At 47.8% G+C, this 18405-nt stretch overlaps 1 protein-coding gene across 4 annotated transcripts in view; it reads left to right on the top strand.

The window, feature by feature from the left end:
- Positions 1-636: 636 nt before the first annotated feature.
- The window catches only part of ST6GAL1 (ST6 beta-galactoside alpha-2,6-sialyltransferase 1), a 59762-nt gene continuing 41993 nt past the window's right edge, over positions 637-18405 (top strand). For 2 of the 4 annotated variants that reach the window (XM_075507435.1, XM_075507436.1), the window contains exons 1-4: positions 637-975; positions 3054-3124; positions 4392-4489; positions 5213-5434. The gene's annotated coding sequence lies outside the window, so the exon portion shown is untranslated. Of the gene's footprint in view, positions 976-3053; positions 3125-4391; positions 4490-5212; positions 5435-5844; positions 5924-18405 lie in introns of those variants that run through there. The other 2 variants (XM_075507437.1, XM_075507440.1) reach the window with 2 other exon arrangements.

Below are 18405 nucleotides of genomic sequence, written 5' to 3'. Positions count from 1 at the left end.
AAGTGCAGCCAAGTGCCATGAGCATCGGCACTCCTGGAAAGTGCCTTTCCAGGCATTGCTGGAGTAGGCACTGTGTGACCGCTTTTTAATCCTGTTTTGGATGTAGATTAAAAAGTCAGCATGCTGGATAGTAGAGTCCTGTTGGATACCTTGCTTTCCCTACTGTACTTTGTCAACCAAGGATTCAAAGTACCTGTCATCTTATGCATAGCATGGGCACAGGACATGCTGTAATCAGCATTTCCAGCACCCTTATAACAACCTCTTCTTGCACTTCTTCAGGAAACCACCATCAATACTGAACATAAAAGAATTTTATTTGTAGATCTTAACCCCCCCCAACCAGCAGGCTCCAGAATCAGAATGGAATAAACTTGTGTTTCCATTGAACCACCACAAAATGAGACTGAACACCTCTCACTACCCCATGAGTTCTCTGGAAATCTTAAAAATGCAGAATCTGTGATGTTGCTGTGTTGAGCAATACCTCACTGTGACTGCAGCTGAACTTCTCGCACGCATGAGTGTGGATCAACGTGCGTAAGGGCTGTAAAATCTGTCCCTGAACTTCCACATTTGCAACTTGAAAATGCAGTTAATTAGTTTGCAGATGAGTTCAGGATCTTAAGGTGTAAAGTGTGTTGAGGATGCAGGTACACATATGATAATTAAACCAGACCCAGGAGAACCAAGGGGAAATTTTAATGTGAATGACCCATAGTGAAAACATCCTGCTGCCTCCCTGCTAGGGACAGTGGAAGAGCCGTACCTTTTTCAGTGCAGCATTGCACAACATCCTGTAGCTGATTATAAAAGTGTAAAATTTCTTTCTGAAGTAAATTCAAAGCACCGTTCTTGATTTAAAGGAAAGAAGCAGTCATACAGTAACATGGAGTTTGCAGAAACAGGCAGGAACAGCATACCTTTGGACCTTTTAAGGTCAGTTGGCTTGTCGTGAGTTCACTAAAAAGGAAGGTAAGCAATGATTTCCTTTCTTAAAACTTTTCTAATACATCCTTTAATTTCAGCCATGCATAGGGAGTCAGACAACTCGAGTAATCAGCATGAGAACACCCTGCAGAAGTATGCAAGCCAGTGCAATGCCCTCATCGTTGGCTCTCTTTGCTATGGACTATGAACTGGGAAAAGCTGATGCCTTCTGGTAAGCAGAGGCAAAACCTCTAGTCCAACCCAAAGCGCTCCTCCTATACACTGTGATCACACACTGGGTACGAAAACACTCTGTGGTCCAGATGAACCTGGTAACAGTGGTTTCTGCTGAGGCCACCTTTCTCTGTTCAGTGTGTGCTGAGTTTTGATGTCTCTTTAAAGGTTTATTAGATTTACTGCATTGAGTTCAGCTCAGGTAAGCTCCTAATTCTTCAATGCTGCACATACATACACCAGGTAGAGCATGAAGTAGCTACACTGGATCCACTGTTTCTTAATTCTGAGCTGGAACATCTCCTCTATAGGAGGAGGCTCACATAGAGCCCCCTTGCATTTGTCTGGGACTCTGAGAAGGGGCGCTGAGTTGTATGCCCTGATGAGAACTACCTGAAAATGTTTTGTTGAATTTATTTTTCAGTTAACTAAGTTTTTTTTCTAGGTGTTTTTGTTTTTTTTTCCCTAACAAACTTAAGAAAAATATTTTTACTAAATTCCATCAAGAAAAACACTTCAAATTGAGCGCTTTCCTTGTTGGAGTTCTTGGGTTTTGTTAAAACATTATCACTAATGGCAGCTGCTGACAGGATTGGCTGAAGTGTCTGATCTTTTTTCAGGGGTCTGATTCTGGAGTGCCTTGTAATGAAACGGTTTAGTGCACACAGTCTAATTACTACAGACTGACAATGAAACAGGATGACTCAGCCAGCCCCAGACCAAGCTCATGTGATTTTTGAGCCCTGTGGTTTGTTTGCATTTCACGGGGGACAAGAGAACAAAATTAAAACTCGCCTGTAAAAGCAGTTTCTGACTCGGAATATTCCTCTGGAAAAGAAAAAAAGACCCTGCAAAACTTCTGACTGGGTCACGGTGCCCTGATGTGTTTTTATCTTTGACACGTGATGGTTTATAGTACGGAGAGGAGAGGCAAAGGGTCTGGTGTGTTACTACTTCAGGGCTGTGCAATTCACCTTCACAAAGAAGACTGTTGCCTTCCCCCCCCCAAAAAAAACCCCATAGAACCAAACACTAAGAAACCCCACACAGTGGTAGACCAGAGCCTGTGAAAGCTCTTCATGAGAGAAAATTTCTTCAGGAGAAAATTTCTGCTGTTGCACGGGGTGAAGGCATCCATTTATGTCCCAAGTGTGCTGGGACTTCTGTGCAACTGGTCTGCTCAGCACACGTGGCTTCCCTGCCATTCAAGGACAGTCACGTTAGGCAACCGAGGAGGCAGCAACTTATTGTCATAAAGTTATTAAAGCTTTAATCAGAGAGTTAAGGGATTGAAGATGTGATAAAATATTTTTGTTCATGTAGAAGCCACTCAAACCCACCTTTATAGGGCTCTCAGTAAAGGAGTCTTTGAGAAAAATTCCTTCTAACAGCCCCATAAAAGTATTATCTACTGTTCCTGAACTTCTAATATTAGCAGGCACGCAGCATAAATATTAATCACTTCATTGAGCAGCTGAGCGCTTGTCTGTAACATTTCCAGCAATGCACAGGTAATGTGTCCCCTCCCTGCTGAGACAGTCATATCTAGAAGTCGCATGAATATAGCCATGGGGGCAAAGCTGTCAGCCAGCAACCTTACAGACCTGCCTGCTTCTTTCCACTAAAGCCACCGAGGGTACTGGAAACTGAACCTGATGGAGGATCAGTTAACGCTGGGACATGCAGCAGCAGCTGCTGATGCTGGGGGTGGTACAAGAGTCCTTGAACTGGCCTGGGATGTGTCCGGGACAGGGCAAGAGTGTGCTAGGACAAAAGCCTTCTTTTTACGCTGTTCCTCTTTCAAGGCTGCCCGTCTCCTTAGGGTGACAAATGGAGAGGAGTGACTATGACTCCCAGCCCTTACCCTGTAACTGCTTGTTCTTCTGCAGCATAGGAGAAAATGACTTGGACGAAGATGCTGATGCCGGCTTTGTTTCCCAGAAAGAAGCACTGCCGGAAGGTAGGAGTCATGAGCTGGAAAAAGCCAGCACAGCTCAGCACATCCCTCTGGAATTTGGATGCTCTCCCTCTCTTCCCCTGTGGTCTCCTCTGCTGCCTGCCCGGGGGCATGGCAAGGCAAGTGGGTGAGGTTCGCCCCACAGAGGCTCCTGGGCTCCAGCAAAGATTGTTTTCAGTTATCTGCAGATTTTGTAAGAGTTTCCAAAGGTAGGGGAAGGTTTCCCTCACCATGGGTGGTCCCTCTTCAGGCACCATCATGGTCTGAAACCTCAGTACAGAAAGAGGGGAGGGATGAACAGCGTCAGGAGGCAAGGGGGGAGTGCTTACAGTGGTTTGGGGCTTGCTGTACCAGCCAGGCAGATGAACTTGTTAAGTTATGCTCCTTTCTGCAAGCAGTGCAGCACAAGGGGAATCTGAGATGGAGCTGAGGACCAGCGAGAAGGGGACTTCTGTGAGAGGGGAATGGGTGGAGGGAGAGGCAGAAAGCGAGCCCATACGTTACCGCCCTGGAGCCCCCGAGGGGGAGGGCAGGAGGCTTTTCCCAGCTCCTTGCACTGACAGCAGGTGCCTACCTCTTTGCAGTCTAAGTGCAAAAGGACTGGGAAGATGCTCAGTGAAGGATCTCAGCCCAGGCTAAGACCTTTCTGAGCAAACATCCACATAAACACACCACAATTAGTGGTAAATGTGGGCTGGCCAGTGGTAAATGTGGGCTGGCCAGCTGCCCATCTCACTTATGTCCCTACTCAAAAGCTGTGCAAACTCATCCTGCCTTCAGGTTCAGTGTAAGGTTTAACCAGCTTTTAAATGCTGGGAAGTGCCCTAAACCATTTTGCCTATGCAGGAAAGCATCTGCCTGCTGTGAAACCCCAGCTCAGGTGCTGGTGCTCCAGGAACAGCACTCTCAGCCAAGGGTCCTGAAGGACGGGGGGTGCCGTACAGAAACCCGGCCAGGACCTGAGCCCTGCACCCCAGCCTCGCCCAGGCAAGCAGGCTCTGCCTCCCCGCTTCTCCTGGGCAATGCATCAAGCTGCTTGCGGGGAGCACCCTACTCGGCCCCTCTGCAGCCGCGGAGAGGCACCAGGACTCGGCTGCACTGCGCACGAAAGCTGCGTCTCCCTCAGGTGCCTGGCTCAGACTGGTATCGGCCGTAACAGGAGCACCTGGGGAGAGCACAGCGTTGCAATGTGAACCTGCATTCCACAATAGCCCTGTGGGTTATTTCTTTTCTGGGGGGTTGTTTCAAAATACTTTGTATGTCCTTGCAGATATTTAATCTCCTCTGACGCTGGAGAGCCCTTGGGATGACCTCAACCTGGTGGGAGTGGAGAGGTCTGCGTGCAGGGGAACATCATCTGCTGCCAAGGTGGGAGTAAGGCACAGCGAGATGCCAAGCTTGGGCACAGACTTGTAGGACAGGACTCCAGACCAGAAGCTGACTCCTTTCAAGGTGGAAAAACATGGATACACCCCAGAAACAGTTTGCTTGCTCTTTCCAGTTGAGCAGTGGAAGCGCAGCAGCCAGGATAGGTACAGTGTACCATGTCCTGCAGCCCCAATTGCCCCCCAACAGGGAATGGCACTGATTTAAGCAGGACCCTGTTTTGGCTTGCGTGGCCAGGGTCTCTCCTGTTCCAGAATTCAAGCTTTTATGATAACACTAATCACGTTACTTGCCTGGATCCTAATTAGTACATAACTTGGCAAAATGTATTTGCTCACACTGGTCCTTGCTCGTGCTTGTATGTTCGATGCAGAAATAGAAGAGGCTGAAAGCCTGAACCTAGTTTAAGCCAGAAGGTAGCCATGAGCCTCATTTTCTGTGCTCTGGGCTGCAGGCAGCCCTTGGGCATGCACCCTGTGCCACTGGTACACACGGGCGCTGGGGCTGGCCCCCCTGGAGCCATGGGCCAGCCGGCTCTCCCCGGGGTGGCAGTGAAATAAGGTGCTGGGGGAAGCTGCCTGTGTCTTGGTCTGCTTTGTGTATTCAAAATCAGGCTGTAGTAATCAAGATAGATGGCAGCGTTGCCGGAGCTAGTCTCTGTCTGTAGTTATAATAGGGGTAAGATGACTTTTTGTTTATTTCCAGAAAGAGCTCCCTAAAGGCGGGCAGGAAGGGAAGGGCGTTGTGCGCTACCACTGAAGGGTTTCTGCAGGAGGATGGGGAAACTTTCTCCCAGACAAGTACAACACCGAGCAAGACCCTCTCCCCTGGCGCACTCCTCCGTCAGAACAGTGTCACCGGTCACGCTTCAGCCTCGCTAACGGCTTCCCGGGCGCGGACACCTCCGTTACCGCGGGGCGCGGGGAGGTAGGTGCGGGTGAGGAGGCGCCCCGGGCGAAGGCTCGGGTCTGCGGGTCATGGGCAGCCGTTTCTCTCCTCCGCAGCTCTGCCGTGGCGGGAGAAGGAAGAGGATGCTGTGGGGCCGCTGCCCTGCTCTGAATGACTCGTCCTTTCCAGGAAAGCAGCTGCCCCGAGTGTTTGACCAGGTTTTACCGGTGCCAACCCGGCCGGTACCGTTCGCCGCCTAACATCCCTCAGCTCGCTCCTCACCCGGGGCGGCTGCGGGCAGCGCCCGCCGGTGGGCGGCGGGGCGGGGGCCGCTTTGCCCCGTCCCCGCCGGAGGCAGCCGGGCTGGCGGCAGCGCCTCCCCCAGCGCGGCGGCCCCGGCCCCGGCCCCGGCCCCGGCCCCGGCCCCCGCCCCGCCCGCCTCGGCGCAGCGCCGCGCCGCGCGGGGGAGCGACGGTTAAATGCCTCGGCCGCGGCGGCAACAAAGGCGGGCGGCGGCGCTGGGCGGCGGTGAGTGACTGACTGACTGACTGACTGACTGGGCGGCGGCGGGGCCGCGGCCGGGGCCGGCGCGCAGGTGCCGCGGGAGGGCGGGAAGGGCCGCGCCGCCCCCGGCCCAGCCCAGCCCAGCCCAGCCCCACGGCCCGCGGGGGTCTCGGCGTGGCCGGGCCGGGGGGCGGTTCCGGCGCGGGGGGAGACCCGCGACCGGCCTCGAGTGAGCGGCGCGGGGCGCTCCCTTGATTGACAAGTGCCAGCTCTGCTGCGGCGTAACTTTATTAATACCTCTTATAATTATTTTGTTTTTATTATTATTCTTATAATCCTAGCAGTATAAACTTTTAAGCGGTAGTTGTTCGTGGCCGTAGCTGCCGAGGCTGCTCGTCCCCCCTGCCTCGGCGGACACCCCGGCCGCTGCCCGGGCTCCTCTCCCCGGTGCTCGGGCCCGGTGCCGCTCGGCGGGGCTTTGCCAGCGGAAAACCGAGTCGATCCTGGCCGCGGAGCCTGCCCCAGTGCCGGCACCGAGGGAGGTCGGGCGGGGGATGAGGCAGATAATGCTAACGAAAAACGTACCCTGTGCCTCCAGCCCCTTCCTCTCCTCGTATTTGTACTTATTCTCGTCTGAATGTAACTGATCTCTGCTGGCGTGGGTCATTTCGCACGGACCTATGAGTTGTAGCAAGGGATATATGCTGTAAGTAATTTTAGAAGTAGCTAGATTCGGTTTTAATAGTTCACAGCAGGTCAGACTGCAGAGAGGAAAAATAATATTTAACGTGTTTTCTGTGTTGCCATGCATTAGTGTTTTCTTTTGGGGCAAATCTCATTTGCTGTATTTATTAGCCCCTCTGCAAATCGGGGCGGTGGAAGGCAACCTGGGGAGGTAAAGGAATGGAAACAGCTCCTGCTCCATGCTGTTTTCATAACTGCTTGCTGCAACTGGATCTAATCACTGACAGTGTCAAAACAAAAATATCTGGGAGGGAAAAGGTGCCATTGCTGGGCAACTGGATGTAGCAGGAGATGTGCTTGGCTGTGAGGGAGTGAGAAACCAGAGCTGCCTATTAATGTGCTAGGAATGAATATAACTTGCAATGTGTGACTCCTTAGTGGCACGCTCACCGGACTGCGCTTGCCTAAAAGGTTGGTAGCTAACCTAATGGGATTTTATAACCCTCCTTACACAAAGGATTGTGGAATAGTTTTCCTGAGCTAGGATAACCTTAAATATGTGGGAGCATTGTGATGCACGCCTGCGCCATCCTCCTGCACTCAGAGGGGGGTCAGTGGAAGGAGATCCCAGCAGCGTGGGGCAGGCTTACCTAAAGTGTGTTACCAGGGGGGAAAAGGGGTGGCTTTCTGGCCTCAGCTTTTGCTGCAAGACGTGGTTATTGGCCTTGGTTGCGTGGGTCTTGGAGAGTTGTCCTCATCGGCTAGAGTCCAGGACAAGATAAGGTAATGAGCACACATCCCTCACACTCCATAACCATGTCCTTTTGCCTGGGTCACGGCATCAGGGAAGGTTTAAGTGAAGCTTTGAGTAACTGAGGAGTTCGTATAGACATGAGTGATGCTGAATGTTCCCTGAGAGGAAGAATATTCCCAGGAAAAATCTTCCCCAGAAGGCCCCTGGGACAGAGGCCAAGAGTGTCTAATGAGGCAAACTTTTCCTATTAGCTGCAGCTTTTGCTGTTTGGAGGGTGAGGGCTTGGGGGGCTGGAGTCAGCAGGCATGGGGACCTCTGAGGGCAGGCGGCCTTCCTCCAGGTCTCCTCTGCTCTGGGTAGCCAATCTACTTGCCTCGGCATAAGCCACTGCTTTGGAGGTGATGCAAGTGCTGAGTCTAGACAAATCATCCGTTTTCTTCTGGTTTAGCTAATAAATTGGTTTGCTGCTGCTGGAGGTGATCGTGCTGCAGAGACAAGCAGCTCCATGGTGCTGATGCGTGTGTGCTCGGGGAGCTCCGGTGCAGCTGCCGTGGGTGCTGGGGACAGGACAGGCTTGAGGGCCTGCAGCTTGGCTCCAGATAAGTCTGTCCACTGGCTTTCTTTCCTTCATTTTATGGTTGCTTCCCTTAGGTAGGCAAAATACTGTGGAAGGATCTCTGTTTTGGGCTGTGTTCATATGCAGCCATGGTGACTTAGTGTGAGCTTTGTGTGTATATTGTGGGGTCCTCTGCCTAAATGTGTGCCTCTGGCAAAAGCAGTGGCTGGCCTGAATATCCTCCTTAGGAGATGGACAACCCGCGCAGGGAGCTGCCACGTTATCCAGCGGTGCTGCAGTGCTCAGCTGGGCGTGTGTGTGTCTCTCGCTGACAGGAAATGTAAGGTTAAATTTCAGAAAACAGGACGAATACATGATCATCTTTACCTAATTCCTGCACAAACAAATATTTGTTGATGAGGCTTTGATAAGCAGGCTGCTTGCTCAGTGGCTACTGTTTGTTTGCAAATACTCTGTAGCTTGGTTAAAACCAAACTGCGGAAATGGAGGTGCATCGTTGTTCACTGAGACCTAGTTTTCTAGGAATAAAATAGGCAAGTACTTAAATCTTGATTTGAAGTGATTGTTGTCAGAGTCCTCTATTGCGGGAGTTGGAAATGCATGGGAGGAATTAGAGGTGCCAGTATGAGATGGCTGAGGGTGGTCTAATGAATGGCAAAGCGGACACAGATGGTAATGTTTCGTATCTTTAACTCTGTCCTTGAGACTGTGGTGCAAGAGGAACTCGGCTGCAGAAGCAGATTACTGTATATTCAGAGGCTTATTTCCCTGCCTGCCTCTGTCAGAGGATGGATGGCCCGCTGAAGGGCACCCCTTTGCCAAAGGTAGTGCATGCATGACACGGCCCACGCAGGTACCTTAACCACAGGCACTTGGGAAGCACACGTCTCTCTCTGCTTCTGTGTTGCTCCAGGCTGGAGGAAGCAGAGGATGATAATATGTGTTGGCCACGTCAGGTTGTCCTGCCCTTTGCTCTCAGGCTGGCTGGCGCAGAGGAGGTGTTCGAACTCTAGTTCTTACACCTCCTGTGCTTCTCCTGACCCACTTGATCTGTTGCATTGCCAGCTTTTGAAAGGGCAGAAATGATGCAGCAGAGTCATGGTCCTCCTCCCTTTCCCCAGGAGAGGCTAAGCAGCGCATGCAGCCCTCAGTGAAAATGTCATTTTGCTGTTCTCAACTCGACATTCATAAAGATCACAATAAAAGATCTTAGAGAATCATTTTGACGCTCTTTTACAAAATGCACGGACCTTTTCCGTACCTCTTGGATTTTGCTAGTGATATAAATCACAATTCTGCACAGGATTAGCAATCAAAGAGCATTATGAATCAATCTGATACTTTGTCTTAACCATAGCCCTTCTTAGATTGCTGACCTACATATTACAGCTTTCACTATAACTGCTTCGCTGAGGACGGGCTTTGTTTCTGAGTGTAAGATGGCCCAGGTGCTAGAGATCTTTATGTTTGGAGAACATTTTCACTGAGATTACGTAGAGATTGACTAAAATTCCTGGTGACTTCAGATGTGCTTAATGTCTGTGCTGCTTGACTGGTAACTTGTCTATGAATTGTGAAATATAAGTGAATCCTTTGAATGTTCTTTGAATTATTATGCTGATTAAAAAACTAGAAGATGAAATGAGATGCTTTCAGTATAAAGTGCTCTCAGATGTCTAGCCAGCAGGAATCATTGTTATCAGATGCTCTAATCACTTGTGTGATTAAAAACCTTGGAAGTACTTACATATTTAAGCCACTTGCTTATAGGTAAAAATCAAGGTTTCTTGCCTTTCTGAAACGTGCACTGCAGTTCAGCCTTTAGTGAGATGTGAACCCCAAGCTTCCTCCATAAAATCCCTCCCTGAAGTTTGCTGATGGTACCAATGCGAATGCACGTCTGCTTGTTCCACTCGCAGGTGAGTTTTCCTTCTGATTCACAAGGTGAACGATGATAAAAAAGAGGATCCAGAATTGGGTCTGCGAAGCAGTCACTTACCTGTTTTAAGGCAGCACTTAAGCCCATTCCTACCAGTTGTTATGATTTCAGCTCTAGGGATAGATCCCTTAGTTTGAAGGACCCTGGGAAGCAACAAGAAGTGCATGTACGAAGCGTGTGTGTGTTTCCCAACATGTGCCAATTGACTGCACATCTGCTTCTTGGTGTGTTCACTGGTGCCAGGGTTGGTAAAGGTCCTTTCAAGTGGAGTGTGTGTATGGCAGCATGTTCACCTGCAGATCTTGGGTATGAAATCTAGTTTGGTCCTATGAGCTACTAGGAGCTCATCTGTAAAAGAAGTAACAGGGCTGTGTGATTGAGCACCTCTGCACAACACGGGAGGTCTGTCCTCTAGTTTTTTGTCTCAGCAGGTCCCAAGTGGTGCCTTTGCTTAGCTCAGGTTTGCCGGTCCCTCAGCAGTGTTTGGAAGCTGCCTGCTGAGTTTCTGTCTTTATGCTTGGCTTGGGGTGTCTCTGAACTTAAAACTCTGCCAGCAAGTCATCAGATGATCTTAAATATTTGCTCATGATCTGTTGCTCACCAGTTATCACAACCTCTGTTCTCAAAGGTTGCACAGAAAGCTGCAGCACAGCATCTTGCTTATTCTTATATCCTCATAGCTCAAAAAAGGTCTGTTTGTGAGATCTTTATTTAAAATAGAAACATTGCACAGAATATCCCCCCTTTTACCAACAGGATGCTGAAGGGCAGGAAGGCCTCTGCTTTTTCACGTTTACTCCTGTGCCCCAGATGCCTTTGCTGGGAACGGTACGTCTGTACAGGCAGAAGAAGAGAGCTCTTTGCCAGACTGTGCTAACATTTCTGTGTGCTCCTGATGTGTGTTTCCTCTGTGAACTGGCAGTTACTGAAAATCAACTGTGCAAAGCTGCTTGCTGGTACTGTGCTGCTGGAGGAAGCAGAGAACCTAAAGGCATCCAGCACAGGATGCCAGTCTCTCTCTCTGTACATTGCATACTGATCTTCGTTCAACAGCTCCTGCGGTACTGGCAGGCGTGTGTGTCATGGAGCCCAGGCCTGTGTCTGGGATTCCTGGGGGTGAGAGAAACTGGAAACAAGCTAATGCTCCCCTCATAAATATTGCATCCCTTCCCACTTGCGATGGATGAAGCAGTTTGCATTTTCAACTGTAAAATTTTGCAGAAAAACAGAAGTTGTTGACAGCAGTGATTAATTTTTTTAATATGCATTATGGCTTGCCCTTTGTATCTTTGTAATGCAGCATTCACTGATTAGAAAATCAAAGGGGTTCAAATCAGCCTGGCTGCTGCGTGTGTCAGTGGAGTCGCCTGCCTGTGGGGAGAGTGTGTTGACACTCAATGGAATGGGATGACAATAGAAATTGTCATGGCAATCCTGCAGCAGTGATAGCTACTTTTTAAAATTGATCTCCTGGGGACTAAGAGAGATCCGGGGTCATGGTTTCCCCCTGCAGATGACTAATCTCAAGGAGCTGCTTTTTATCTTGAAATGGCGTTTAACTCTCAGTACCAGAGTAATGAGGTTTTGTTTTTTCTAAATTTGTTTGTAAGACAGAATCCTCAGGAAATGCTGCAAGCGGAGGGGTAGTGTAGAGCTCCCTGTGCCTTCTGAACAGAGCAGCTCAGGCACAGAGCATCTTGAAAGCAATTAGTTTGTATTTTAAATCAATAAAAATCTTCTCTGCTTGCTCACAGAAGATACCTTCATGCTATGAGTTGCATTGCCTAGCAAGACTGAAAATTTGAGCATGATCCTTTGTTAGCTAAGTTGGGATGTTATGTTTCTTTATTTGGTTGGGTTTTGGTGTTTTTCTCCTTCCCCCAAGGTATAGTTCTGCATAACTTAAAGATTTTACTTTGGTCCAGGGGTGGATAATCACTGTGTTGTTTCTTGATTGTCCCTATGACCCAACTGTAATCCTGCCATCCTTTGTGCTTGCAAGGGGTCTTATGGAAATTAGAGATTTGGGTGTACAAGACTATAATTGTTGGGATCAAACTATATATTTGTTTTGTTTACATTTTTATATAAATGTATATTAATACTCCGCCCAGCTCTTATTTCCCCAGCAGAGATTCAGTATAAAGAATTGTCGGAGAGTCGGGCACTTTGTAAGTGAGGTCCCTTAGCAGAAACGGCGCAGAGATGGAAACGTTGTATTCTGGCTCCTCTGTGCTGATTTTTCACGGGCGAGTCTGACTGAAATACTGCATATGTTTTATGAGAGTCTGGAAGGTGCTGGATGGATTTTGCTCTCATCCAGATAATTGTGTCTGTGAATTTGAAGTTCGTTTCTTATTAACAGCTGTTCTTGCAATATTAAAATTCACTTTTCACAAATGCTTATGTCAATGAAAGAGTGGAGCTTTCCTGGAAAGATCATAAAAGAGCAACCAGTTGCGCCTTAACAAATTCCTTCCAGAGCTTGATGACATGTATTTTATGGAGTCTGTAACTCTGCTTAGGAAGCTGCCTTGCGCCTCTCTGAACAAAACACATTGTGGAAAGGGATTTCCTCTCCAGTAAGTGACATGCTGTGAGTTACCTCCAACAAATGCTGCAGGGGCAGGTTTTAGTGGAACAGAGATGGGATTCAGGTTGAATGAATTGGGAACAGAGCTGAAGGAAATAAGTCCCAAGGATGTGTTTTAGTGTTGGAGGCAGGGGGATTCCTGAAGACAAAAATGGGATTGACAGAAATAAATATTGCTTTTGCCTGTAACAGGAAAGGGTAATTTGAGAGATGTGAGAGTGCCCACCTGGAAAAGAGCAATGCTGGAAGGACACTTCAATTCAAGAACGACTTGCATGATGGGTTAGTCAGGCTTTCTGCCCACAATACAAAGTGGGGACTGAGAGATCATTGGCATTTTCATGCTCTTCAAATTTAGTTTAACCTGTGTTTCAAGAACAGCTGCGTTGAATCTGGCAAAATGAGTAGTTCACCTAGGTATTGAGGAGTCTGAAAAGGTGATGGAGACCTGGCATTGAGCAGTGGCCCCACGTGCTGTGCACATGGACTGCTGCTGTGCTGACCGTGCTGAGCCAACAGCAAGACTGCTTTGTATCAGGGATCTGGAAAGCACAGAGAGATGGGAGAGCTGCACGGAAGGAATCTCATTTTATTTAGATTTATCTGCTGGTTTTCAGAGCAGTCACTACTTGCTGTCTTCTATTTTATTCTTTTATAATGTAGCGTGGGTGGGGACTGGGAATATTTTAGGTCCTGTGGATGCGGCTCAGCAATTTCAAATGTGGTTAGAAGTACATTTTTAAAAATCGAGGGGAACTCCTTCAACTCTGCACCTGGGGTAGAAATCGAGTTAATTTTCAACTGTGGCGTAGCTCCCTTTGGCCTTTCTGCTCTCAATTTTGGAAACTTCTTATCACTTCATAAACCACTTTGCAAAACACCCGTCTCTTTCAGATGGACAACACCGATGCATTTCAATGAACTACATGTTCTAAGGTTGAGAAGTTTTCCTAGTTATTATGGGAGTGCAATTGGATAAATATTTTATTAGATATTCATGAATTTAATTAGATGGATAGATCATCATATACTTGCAATCTAAGGAGAAAAATTTAGGTTAATTAAGGATTAGTTGTAAAATTTGATGTCAGAAATAGTGTTAAGTTTCAGCGTGGACACTCTTAATTAGATTTAGTTTAGTTCATGCTGGAAGTGAATGGAAATGAAGGAAATTTAAGCTTACCGTAGCTACAGATATGAGGGTGTGCCAAGGTCATTAATGCATATTAACTCATACTTTTAAAATTCATGCCTGCCTTTAATTTGGCTTCATTTTTGCCATCTGTCTCCATGCAAACAACACTCTGGAAGCCTGACTTTTTTTGACGTATTGCAGAAGTGCCTTTTTCACCCCACTATTCCTTCACAACCTCCGAGCTGAGATTTTATGCTGGGTGAGGACAGCATGTAAAACCCTGCAGGTAATATTTCAAATGCTTAATTTTCTGCCTAAACATCATTTCACTGGTGCCAACATTTCACATCTGTGAAGTGTTCTCAGGCGTGAACGTCATGTCCTGCCACGTGTGCACCGAAGCAGGTCGGTGCGGCAGTGGGGTGGCTGCCTCTGAGGTTGCAGAAGCAGGGGACGGAAAGGGGTGGCTGTACCACAGCCGCTTCTGGTCACAGCTCGGCTCCACCATCGACAGGGTTTTAAGCCGAGTCTTAGACCTCCCATCTGTCAGAGCTCTTATCAGGCAGCACTCAGCCTTCTCAGCACCTCGGCAGTGGTCTAATTGGCGGCTGAGCTGATAAAACCAATCGCTGCTGTCAGGAAGTCTTGGGTCTTTCTTCCCAGCTTCCACCTGTGTGGATCTCCCTTGGTTGCTGTAACTCCCTAATCTGGAAGAAAACAAACCTGGGGTGTGATTAAACACTACGCAGGGCTCCCAGTAAGCAGAGGGAGCAGCTGCGAGCGTGTTGCCAGCCCCCCACGTCCCCTGAGCATGCAGCCCCAGCATGTGCCATTCTCGGCCAGCTGGCACCCAGGGGCTGCAGGATGGTGACAACGACTTTTGGAGAGCCTGGCCTACCCTTTCTGCCCTAAGCTCACCTGCCAGGATTTCATAACTGCAGGCTGTGCTGGTGGTGGGGTTTTGGTGGCTAGCTTTTTCCACTGCTGGCTGCTTTTCTAAAGTGAAAACACTCAGGCTGGGCAAGAAGGTAATCACGTCCTTCTCCCCATCTGAGATTGCCCCACAGGCCATTGCATGTTCTAATGCTGTGTGTCGCAATCTTGCAATTGTTTTAAAGCATTTCATAGACGAGCAGCCTAAAGAGCACCTTGCAGGCATGCTCAGAATATTGAATTTGCACACCTTTTCCCTTGGCCGAATGCTGGGCTAACCATATGCTCCAAGAAACCTTCTCCTCCTTCCAATATTGTTCCTTCTAGCACCTCTCAGCTCCTGCCAGATTCCTAAGCAGCCATCTCCTAGAGAGCTTTGGGTGTCTTCTGGTCCTTGAGCATCTTTGAGCCCCCCACATCCTTTGCTTTCTTTCTCTTAGGCTTCATGAAAAAAAACTTGGGGGGGGACGGGACCCAAACCCCTCCAAATGTCCAGATACATTCTGTCTCTCTTCTCTGTAGTTACGCTTCCTATTTTTCCTCAAACTGAATTTAGCTGTTGGTGTTATCAGTAGTTCTAATGAAATTTTTTATAGCCACATACTGTCACCGAAATCGGGAATCAAACTCCTTAACACCAATGTAGTATTAAGAAGCAGGCATTCTTTGTTACAGCGCCGGATGCACGGGGGATCGTTCCACCTAGCGTGCATACCACAGGTTACGTCAACCAAAGCTTATATTATCCAATTACATACATATGCATCAAATTTCCCAGAATAATCATGCATATTCATTCTGTTTCCCAGAACTAATTATCATATTTGCATGGTCATTACGCATGCATCCTTAAACTCCGAGGGGCTTCCGTGGCAGTCTCTGGTTGTCCTTGGTGGTTGTACAGGTGTGTCCTTTAGTTGACCCCTTCTTATGGGCATGCGCAATATCATCTTGCCTATGTAACTTGCTTCCCTTCTTCATGGTACATGGTCCCCAACAATGATTTGGCACCCTTATTCCTATTCTAACACAAACCAATTATTCTAACTGCCCCTCAACTCATTGTCAAGATGGGCTGGGGCTGTACTGGGAGCATAGCAGCATGTCCGTACTACTCCTCGTCCTATTGTCTTTGGGCGTAGTGGCATATCCATAGCCATAGATGTACAAACACAGCATTAAAGTATTTTCTGCCCTGCTCCTACCTCCATGCTGCTTAGTTACAAAAGAACAAACTAATCACTTTGGTTACATTTGGTTACATTACCAGGAGACTACTAGCTGTGTGTTTGTGTCAGAAACTAGATGTGCTGGTTCAGAGCAGATGAGCTGCAAAAACTACCCCCTTAAAAAAAGCCTGGGGAGAAGCTACTTTAGTGTTGCTCAGGGGAAAAAGAGCAGTTCTTCAGCTCTGGTGTGGGGAGGAGGATCAAGGAAGTTGAGTTTATCTCAAGCAAGATGGGTTTGAAATGAAATGTTCGTGTTTGCAGTACCTTGTCAGAGGGGAAGCAGGGAGAAATTTCTGCGAAGCTGGTGGGTGTGGAAAAAGGATCCTGTTGGGGTGTTGCCTGGTTGAGGCTGCTGCTAGGCAGAAGAGGTTTAGCCATAATTTGCACAGGTAATCTTTCTTCAATGACCGTGATGTAGTTCCTGCTTGAACCAGGTCTATTGTGTGGGTTGGCTGTCTTTCTGTTACTGCACTGTGTCCTGGTGAAGTGTGGGAAACAAAGTCCTCCTTGAACTTGCCTTTCAACAGATGAGTTTCTAGCTCTGTTCATTGGAAAGGCGGTGTCCTGATTTTGACTGGGATAGAGTTAATTTTCCTCCTAGTAGCCAGTATAGTGCTGTGTTTTGGATTTAGTATGAGAATAATGTTGATAACACACTGATGTTTCAGTTGTTGCTAAGCAGTGCTTACACTAGTCAAGGACTTTTCAGCTTCTCATGCTCTGCCAGGTGCACAAGAAGCTGGGAGGGGGCACAGCCAGGACAGCTGACCCAGACTGGCCAAAGGGCTATTCCATACCATATGCCGTCATGCTCAGTATAGAAAGTGGGGGGAGTTGGCCAGGGGGCAGCGATCGCTGCTTGGGTACAGGCTGGGCATTGGTCAGCAGGTGGTGAGCAATTACACTGTGCATCACTTGTTTTGTACATTCTTCTATTATTATTATTTTCTCTTCCTCTGCTGTCCTATTAAACAGTCTTTATCTCAACCCACGGGTTTTACTTTTTTCCCCCAATTCTCTCCCCCATCCCACCGGGGGCGGGGAGGGCGAGTGAGTGGCTGTGTGGTGCTTAGTTGCCAACCGGGGTTAAACCATGACAGCGGTGTGATAGCAGGGGATTTCTTCGCTAGCATATCCTGATAATGTCACAACTTGGGCATGCGTTTCCCCAGGCATATGGCCAAGATAGTAATCAGTAACTGAATTTTCAATTCCTGCCCTTGAGAGCAGTAGCCCTGTTCCTTGGTAGCAGAGGTTGAGGTCTGGCAGCAGCAATCGCATCATCCCCAAATCCCCGGCAAAGGTACCGCCTTAGTGCTGTCACAGTTCTCTGCTTTCTTGGCCGCCGTGCCCCTCTTCTGCAGAAGGGATGGCATTTGCAAAGTCCAGTGTTTGCAAAGACCTGTTGCTCTGAGGTGACGTTGGGCCACCTAAGCAGAAACTGGCCAATTTATGTGTGTACCTAGAATTAATTGCAGCAGTCTGCAGTAGCCCTAGGCTTGTCCTAGAAGTTGCTTTAATAAAGGGAAATGTGGCTTTATTAAAGTGGAAGGACTTTTGTATTTCCCCTGGAAACTGCTGCCTTCTGCTCCTCTAGCTTCAGCAGTGGTTGGTGTCTGAAGTCTTTCTCCTGCAGTATCGTGAAGCAATTGAATTGAGTAAGGGTCAACAATAGCTTGTTAGGCTGAAGGCATCAAAACCAAGCAAAGCTACATCCCATCAAAATGAATGCAACTCATGGAATTCCTGTAGTTCACACTACGTTCATGCCTTTGATTTTATTTTTTTATTATACTTTATTTATAAGAAGGTTCCATTTTGTAGCAGAGGTGTGTTCTAGTAGCATCAGCTATGCCAAAAATTTATATATGAATGCAACAGTTTACATTGTAGAAATGGCAGATCTATCAAGCATTATTGTGTCCTTGTGGAATTGTTAAGCTGTTAACCTGGGCCTCAATAGCAGGAGGAAAGGGTTGCAAAGCCAGGCTCTCAGAAAGCAGGATAGCATTTAAGTTACTTATACAGCCCAAATTTGACTTGTGTGTGTGCTACAGCTTCTGATTACATGGTTTGACAGCTTCTTCTCAGCGTGATGCTGCCTTGCTCATTTTGCACAATGAATGTGTATTTGTTGTTGGTTTTGCTTCTGTTTTTTTTTCTTTTTGCTGCTTGAGACTGTGCTTTACTTGTTGTGCACTTAAACCCTGACCCAAAGACAGAAACCTAAGTTCTCCAGTATGCTTGTCTGTGGTGCTCCTCGTAAATGTCTGAGCAGCTACACTTCGCAATGCATTTGTTGGAAGGCAACTCTGTATAGATGGGGACCTGAGGCATGCACAGGGTACCTAGCCAATTTTGGGAGTTTGCCAGGACTTCACTCCTCTTCATAATTTCTGATGTCCATGAAATGCAGTTCTGGTGTGGAGAACTCAGCCCATGTGCAGACTTGATCATGGGCCTGACCTTCTGCAAGGGTCTGGCAATAAAGGATGTGAAAAGTTTATTTTAAGATGTTTGTTTGGTTTCATAGCAGCTCTAACAGAAGCAAGGCAGGAATCACTTCTCTCTGGAAGCTTTGATTTGCCTCTGTCATGGCACTTTATCTGGCCTTTGTGCCTTATTTACAACACTTCTTTTTTTTTTTTTTTAACTTAGTGGA

The sequence above is a fragment of the Mycteria americana genome, chromosome 7 (assembly GCF_035582795.1).
Source record: "Mycteria americana isolate JAX WOST 10 ecotype Jacksonville Zoo and Gardens chromosome 7, USCA_MyAme_1.0, whole genome shotgun sequence".
In the NCBI taxonomy this organism is placed as follows: Eukaryota; Metazoa; Chordata; class Aves; order Ciconiiformes; family Ciconiidae; genus Mycteria; species Mycteria americana.
This window is presented reverse-complemented; position numbering and strand designations above follow the sequence as displayed.